Genomic DNA, 8,865 nt, shown 5'->3' on the forward strand with positions numbered 1-8,865 from the left:
GCCACAATTCATCCAAAACAATGCACTGTTCTCATTTCTGCTTTCTGAAAAACTATGCTCTTAGATAGATGTTTTTTGCTCCAAGCAATATTACAAATATGAGAACACCTAATGCTTCTTATTATTTTCATGAGTTGAGATTCTTGGGTATTGGGGACATGCTTATGTTTCCACATTTTTCTCAATAAATTCTTGATAGCTTCCTTTTGCCTTGAACTATTTTGATTATAGTGGATTGCAAAAATGATTCATGAATTCCTATGTTATTGCATCACAGTTTTCCACTTTTTGGTGATTATGTGTTTTTATTCTTGATATTTTATTACTTCACCTATGGTTGATCATGGATACATGGAATAATTTAGCATTTTTGTCCCCCCCCTTAATCCATTGCACTTGATATTTTTGTGTTGAGAGGATTTCCTCTCCAATCTTTCAACTAGTTGTAGGTGAGTGATTGCTTCTTAATGGTCCAATTCCTTAGATCTACCATTTGATATTATTTCTTGTTGAATTGTGGCCATCTCTTGTTCTAGATTTACTTTTTCTTTGTGGATGTTACCAAGATCTGCAATAATCCAATTCTTGATTTTAATCTTGATATATTTTAACAAATACTGAAAGTGAATCATAAACATCCCAGGAAAACGATCTGATTCTTTCCACCATTTTTCTACATTAGAGAGAAAATAAAGATGTTGTAACGAAAATTCCTCAAATTTGAAGGGATTGCTCCTAGGACTACCAATCCATTCCATAGAGAGTTCTATGGGCTAGTGGTCTGAACTATGGAAAGGGAGAATATTGGCGCCTAAAATATAAAGAGGGTATGCTATGAGGAATCTATCGAGTCTTCAAGATATTTTAGATGTTCCTCCTCACTTATTGTGCTAGGTGTATAAGACATTATGTGTACTCAGATATATAAGTTTGGAATTATTGATAAAAGCCACAAAGAGGGGGATTTCTTCATTGAGTTTATGAATCCCAACTTTCTTTTCATTGGGACCTTTTATCATGTAAAATTCCCCACCTATAATCTAGAACTTTTCCCCTATAATATTTGAGGCTCTTTGGAGATTTTGAAGGAAGAATTTTATATTATATTATTTTTTATTTTTATTTTTATTATTTTATTATTTTACTTTTTATTTTATATATATATATTCTCAACAGGAATACAATGGCCATAAACATTAGTTAATAAACTCAAACTAGGGCCAAAATTTAGTAGTTAGGATTCTAGACAGAGAAAAGGAACCCTGAAGAGTGACTAAGGAAGGTTTCCATGCAACATGCATACCTCTTGATGCTCTTTCACCATCCCGAGCTAGATAATCATAGTTACTCCAAATATTCTTTAAAATGTTGTTCAAAAAATTAGAAGAGTGTTTCGTTTCTTGAATCATCATGATGTTAGGGTGTTTCGGGTGAATTTTGTTTTTTAAGACTCTTTGCTTCAATTTCCGATTAACACCACTAACATTCCATGAGATGAATTCCATTGATGATGTTGATACAAGGTTTGAAATTTGGCAACAATTGGTGACACTCTACTAGTATTCACCAAGTAATCTCCTATGTAATATAGTAATAGAGTATTTATTTTCCACCTATTTTCTATGGTTCTTTTGGAATAATCAATCGATATCTAGGATAATTTATTTTGGTTCCATGAGAGGAAAAGGAGAATTATATATTGATTTCAAATGTATGCATTGGTTATGATTTGAACTTTCTCCTCAAGAAAATTTTTTAGGTCTTTGTTTCTCCATTCCTCTACAAGTGATTGTAGATCAACACTTTTCAGGTCCACTGCCTCGAAATATTCTACATTAGAAAAGTATTGGGTGATATACTCCATTTCTATATCCTCATGGTAATATTTTTCAGTTAATTGTACATGCACATCCTTTGTTGGCTAGGGTGGTTATTGACTGGTTTGACCAATCTCTTCCATTATGGGTTTTTCTCCTTCATAGTTGTCTTGTTTTCTTCTAGCCGCTAGAGGACCATGTACCCGTTATGGAGGACTCCATTCTTAGATTTTAGATTCTATGCTCTTATTTTTTTATTTCATCATTTAATTGGTGGCCCTAGTAAACCCATCTTGGTCCAAGGACAAATTTACTTGTATATTTTTTCTCTTGTTTGTTAGGAGTTATTAGAATAAATTGTTATATCCGTGGCATTTTTAGCATATAAAGGAGATTTTTTCATAATATATTATTTTTTCACACATTTCATCTTCAATTCTCAAATGAATGCTTGTCGGGAGGGGTTTGTATATGTCTAGATAAGCACAAAGGTAGGAATAGGAAGTGTATCAAAATTACATTGTGGTATCCAAGATAATGGAAAAATGTCCATGGAATTACCAATGTTTTCTAATATTTCAAGATCCCAAAACACTTAATGGAAAGAGTAAAGGAAGATCCATATTAGGGCCACAAAAATGTATTCTTTATTTAGGTGGAATCTCTAAACCAATGGCTTCATGAATAAGTCGGCCAACTTCACAAAATGTGGTCCTTGTGATATCCCCTAACTTAGTTCTAATTATGAATGTGTATATTTCAAATGTGATGATGTTGTGGATTTAAGACTTGAATGAAACTAGTTTATCAATAAAACAAGGACTTTATTGCCTACGAATTGTATATAAATTTATTTTTCTGTTATTAATAAAACAATATGGAAAATAATGTTGAAGTTGCAAATGGCTAAAGATAAGTTATAGGTTGCAAGGCAATGATTGGATATGTTCAGTATTGGATTATGTAAGACCCCAGAATCTAATATGAGGATTAGATTATTAATTTTAAAATATTAAATTGACCAATAACTCCCTATTGTCACTACTACAAGACCCTCCAAAAAATTCACTACATTTGAAATTTGGAGCCTACTATCACCGTCATATCTAATGTGTCAACTTGATCATCAAATGTCGTCTCAAGATAATATATGTTTTTCAAGTGTTCTTGAGTAGTCTTAAGTGTCATTGCATTGATTAGAACATATTTAGGTACATTTCATAGTTGTAACATCTTTGTTGTTGTAAAACCACACTTTTGGATCACAGTTGCATAGACTTCACTCGTTGTACTTGGTGAATGCATGCAAAGTGGTGTTTTGATGTATAATTATCATTGTTCAAGATTATCTAAGTTTTTGCAAAGCACTTGGGAAGCCTGAAGCCTTCCCCTCATACTTTAGACTTTCTCCAGGTACCCTACCTTGATTGCCTCCCTCCCTTGAGTGCATGAGTGCATGCTGAAGCCTTGAAGCCTCTTCCTCTCAGCTCTTCACCCTTTCAAAGTGTGCATATGTGCTCATAAGCTCCTTTTTCCAGTTTAGAGCACACAGAAAAGGAATGAACAACAAATATGCATTAAACATGGTATAATAGGATATTTTCGGGATGATATACTTGTCATGAGTGATTGCAGATACAAGTATTCCAGAAACAACATAGTAAGCATGCACGAGGAAGATCAGGAGAAGAGAACAAACAACAGAAGAATGGAAAGAATGAAGAAGGCACTTAAATCTTGATGATCAAATCACTCCGAAGAATCCATTTAATCAAATACCCTTTGGAGAGCAGAGACATCAACAATTGAAGTTGATTGAAGAATGAAGATACAAGTGGTATCCATGTCACCATTAGAAAAAGTCCATGTCATCATTCATTATTAATCCTAGTCATCAAAGATAGTGGCATGTCATGTGCTGATCACAGGATGATGTGGAAGTCATAATGTATTGTTGTAATCATTGTAAAGACAAATAAGTAGAAAATGAAGAGTCATGTATGAACTAAAGAGTCATGGAAGTCCAAAGGAAATGTAATACCAAAAGTCATCTCCAATTCAAAGGTTGTAGAAGTCCAAAGGTGAATAGAAGTTGGAAATTCAAGAGTCATGAGGATGTGAAAGATCATGCATCAAGTTACAAATAGATCCTCATTTATCATGTAAAGGGATTTTAACCTTGGATTCTCCCACAAGGCATTAGAGAGACATAGTTAATACTTTTGGGGAGCAAGTAGTGGCTCTAATGCTCTAGTATTGGAGCTATTTATGCTCATTGTATTTATGTATATTGGGAATTTTTCGTAATATCAAAGCCTTCCATGCCAACACATTTTCAAACATGGATTGTGAATATTTATAAGACTATTCTTTGAATTTTCATGATTCATGTTTGCTTTCATTTGTATTGGGGTAATTGAACTATTTCGGTGACTTTGGTGCTTCTTGTTGGAAATGTGTTGTAATCTTATAACGGTCGTCACATCCTAGAGAACTATTTCACTTGATGTTATATGAGTCTTTCTCATTTACATGTGTCTCCATTAAGGTAGTATTATTACTTCTCTCTTGGAGGTTCACTTTATTTTCTTGCTCCGTAGTAAGAGAACCATGATACATAGATAATTTAACATTCACAAGGCACACTAGCTTGCTCATTCAAAAGAAAAATTTCACTTCTGTCTCATGTTGATAGCTAAATCCAAGGCATATATTTAAATAAACAACAATCGGGTTGTATTTTGGATTGGACTCCTACACCAAACGATGTAAGGTCTAGTTGGGGCCTTATATCAGGGAGATCCCTTGTATGTTGGCGATGTCTAGCACCGTCAACATTCTAGTGCTAGAAGGAGGGACATATGAGAAGTCATGCTTGCTAAGTCTTTTTTAATCTCTTATCTTAAATGTCTCTTTCCCAAATCATAATCCCAGATTTTTTTTCTAACCTAGCTCCTTGTAAACTTTCAATCTCCGTAGAACTCATTCATTCCTTCTCTCAATTCAAGTTTGATGGTGAGGTTGGTACATTTCTATCTAAGAACATAAATGATTTCTTGGGTATTATAAATAATTTGAATTTGATGATGAAGATGTTATGTTTATTCTGTTCACCCTCACTCTTGAAGGTCATGTCAATCAGTGTTGTCATACCTTACCATCCACTTCCATTCATTATTTTCGTCAATTTCTTAAAGAGCTTCATAAAAAAATTGATTGGTATGATTACCAAGATTTTTATAAAAGAATAAATTAACTTAGAATGGATCCCGATGAATCGATTGAGGATTTTTCTAATAGATTCCTTCACCGATGTTATGAGTTTCCTGAAGAAGATATTGATTGGGATTTATTCAAGAAATTTTTTGAACATTTCGTTCAAACTTCTTTGAATCAGCTTGAATATAAACCTCCAGATGTCCCTGTTCTACCAACTTTTGGAAATGGTGAGACACCCCAAATCTCAAAGGAGGAGCATATTGTTCCATTTGTTCCTTATCCTCCTCCTTTTCCAGTATCTATTTTGTTACCCCCTTGTGATAATGTTGAAGATGGGAAATATGCAAATCAAATTCCTAATCCATCTTCTCAACCACCATCTATTTCCCATGATCTTGATCTGAATGAGGATAATTTGGAATGGTTCATGAAACCTAGGGTGAATATTAATCTCTCCATTCCACTAGATGGTATTAACACTCATAACTCTAGTATTGAATATGATTTTTATTCTTGTCATCTTCTATCACCTCTTTCTCATGATCCCTTGCCCCTTGATCCACTTGATCAATCTCTTCCAAATCTAAACAATGATCAGGTGCAAGGTAGTCATTCTTCATAGTTAGAGGAGAAGGAAGGTGAGGATTCTCTTGACCTTTATTTTCTTTTTCAAAATCCTCCATGTCAAGATAATTTTCTTCCATCCTTGGTTGATTGTGAATCTAAGAATCTCGGTGATGGATTAAATAAAGTTAAATTGCTTAATCAGTCTGAAGTCTTGGACAACCTTCATTCTGCTGATTTTGACTCCATTATTGTATGTAATGATGGTTTCCCAAGTGCACCTACCGATCTTTCATTTTCTCAAGAAAAATTTGTTTCGAAAGATTTATATCTTGAATCTAATTTGGTTAATGAAGGTGTTTTTATTGAAACTGCCTCTTCACCTCACTATCCCTTGTGTTCCACCTTTTGTAAGGCATTAACTTGTGATGGGGATAATTCATATAATGAGTTGGATTTTGAATTGACACATGGTGGTGATATCATTCATGATGAAGACGAAAGCACTTAAATAATCAAGTATTCATTTGATTCCTTATCATTTCTAGTATTGCACGGGGAGAATTTCTTAGTACAGGTTACTCATGAAAATCATTCAATCCATTCATCCTTAGAGGTGCAATTAGAAGAACTTTATAACTTGGGTAATCTATTTTTTAAAGATGGAAATTCTGATAAAATAGGTAATTTAGATGCCTTCCAACTTGATAATAGCAATATTGTTGCAATTATTGATGGTAGTTGTCCACATACCATGCACGATCTAATTAATTCTTCAAAACATAATTCTACAATTCTTGAAAGCTCTGGGACCCATCAGGGAGTTGAGGCACTTCAACTTCAGTTGATGGTTATGTTAGGTTCTCACGACTTTGGTAAGGCCCCCGAACTAAATCATATTTGGATATCCTCACAAAATTCTTTCCTTTGCATGGTTTCATTGGATGTAAATTCCTTCTTGAAAGAATTATGGTATTCTAGACATAACTCTTCTAACTTTCAAGATTTCAGTTTTTGATCAGATTGAAAATTTTGTTTCAATCAACTTATCTTCATGAAAATCTCTTGAATATAACTTGGGTTTGGAGTGTATACCTTCCATGAATATACATATCCATGAAACTGATCATTTTAAATATTATCATCAACCGAAAGATCCATACCTATCAGATACTTTTGAAAATAATCAGCTCCTAGTCCTTCTTGTGAATGTTATAATGCTACTATATATCCTCTTGAGTGTTAGTGAATGCTTATGTTATTTTCTAAATCAAGTTCCTATTTTTCACCCATTGCATCTTGACTAGTTTCAGGTGTTTTCCATACTGGAATTCCTTTTTTATTCTTTCAATGATTATGATGCCATTCCAGTTTGTCACCAATTAGAAGAAACAAATTTGCCACATTCAACATATGAGGAATATGACTCTTTTTCTCGAAGCATTCACCAAGATGTTCAAAGTGAATTATCCTTGTTTTTTACTAATCAAGTCTCTTGTTTTTTAATCAGTCCATATGGTCATGGTTCTTGTTCTAACAATTTTCATCCAATTAATCATTTTCCCACTAGTATATCTCATGACATTTTTTACAATGAGTGATCCTTATGATCTATCTTCTGAATTTTCAGATACTTGTCAAGCAATTGAGGCACTTTAGCCTCCACCAATGATTATTAATGAGCCCTGGTATTGCACCAAAAATGTTGTAACTCCCAAGTGCTCCTCAACTCAGATTATCAACCCCAGTTCATACAAAATTCGACGTGATAGTGCTATATGCACATCAGATAGGATTCCACTCATGCCACCCTCAGTTATGGCATTAGATCAAAAGGTTCTCAAAGGCCATTCCTTCTACTAAATTAGAATGAAAGCTTGATTAAAGGAAAAACTGGAAATTTCTACTAAGTATGAAAATAGAAATGACATTGACTCAACTTTTAATAACATAATTACTCAATTCATGAAAAGATAAAGGCTAACCTACTTACAAAAGTGAATCTATGTTATCTTGCACAATTCATCACACTACCTCACCTACTTGCAGAAAAGAAACTAATCTATCTTACATAATTCATCAAAGTACCAATCAAAATCATATGTACCATCTACCTAGTTCATACTTTCTCATAAATCAATAACCTATTTGCATGATAAAGAAACTAACTCTACTATGTTTTTGCAGTGAAGACAAGGAATGTTTGGAGTGGCCTAGGATATTTTCCTAATCATATTATCACAACTAGAGGTCATTATGCATCTATGCTAGGTCAAAGTTGCAGTGTGGGTTGAAACTGATGAACAAAATGGTTGCTATAGGTTTTCTACAGGTGATTGCTACATGAGGCTTGTAATGCTACAAGAGGGAATCTGAGTGGAACGTTGGCTTGAGGGTATGGAGAGGTGAGTAGTAGTTGAATAAAAATGAAAGAAGGTTGGATTGAGCCCCTAGCCAAGCTCATGACCTCTCGGAGGCCTGTTTTTTACTAGGATGAGTGCTCTCGGTGACCTAGACATAATAACTTGTAAAACATGGTTTTTGGGATAGAGCTTGGATGTGGAAGAAGAATATGAAAGAGATCAGGATGGAAGTGATGAAGGTTCCCTTCCATGTAGATCAATTAGCCCTAGAATCAATCACATCCATGCATCCATTTATCATTTGAAAAATGAAATAACTTATCATGGAAAAGATGAGTTGAATTTAAATGACATCTAATTCATGCAAACCACTGATCTACTCACTGAACTAACTTCTAAACTATAGAAAGAAAATGTAAAATAGGAAAACCAATACTAATCTATTTCCAAGAAATCATAAACACAATCTTTTTGGGTTGTGGTTGTGAATCCTTCCACTCATTCTCCCACAAGAGAGGTGATGTAGAGGCTACAACCATAGGATTTTATAGGTTAACTTCTACTAAAATGCAAGAAAATATGAATTGCTTGGAATCAAGAAAAAACATAAGTACAAGAAGAGGGACCAAAGCCTCTGGGTTGGGCCCAAACCCAACAGTCTCAACCCTCTAAAACTAACCCAGGCGCAGCCTAAAATCCAACTTCTCATTATCAAAAAGTGCAGGTCTAATACATCACATAAAAGTTGAAAATAACAATGTCAATGCTTAGAGCTCAATAACTACACCTAGCTAAACACGAAATTTAAATCCTAATGAGCTCTTCCTCTAGTTTATTTATACATAAGCACAGTTGAAGTAGCTCCCTTGAAAAATAGGAACGGTTCCCTCCTTGATCTCGAA

Source organism: Pinus tabuliformis, chromosome 1_2, assembly GCF_031772625.1.
Source record: "Pinus tabuliformis cultivar Carrire ecotype Pingquan chromosome 1_2, CPIR1, whole genome shotgun sequence".
Classification (NCBI taxonomy): domain Eukaryota; kingdom Viridiplantae; phylum Streptophyta; class Pinopsida; order Pinales; family Pinaceae; genus Pinus; species Pinus tabuliformis.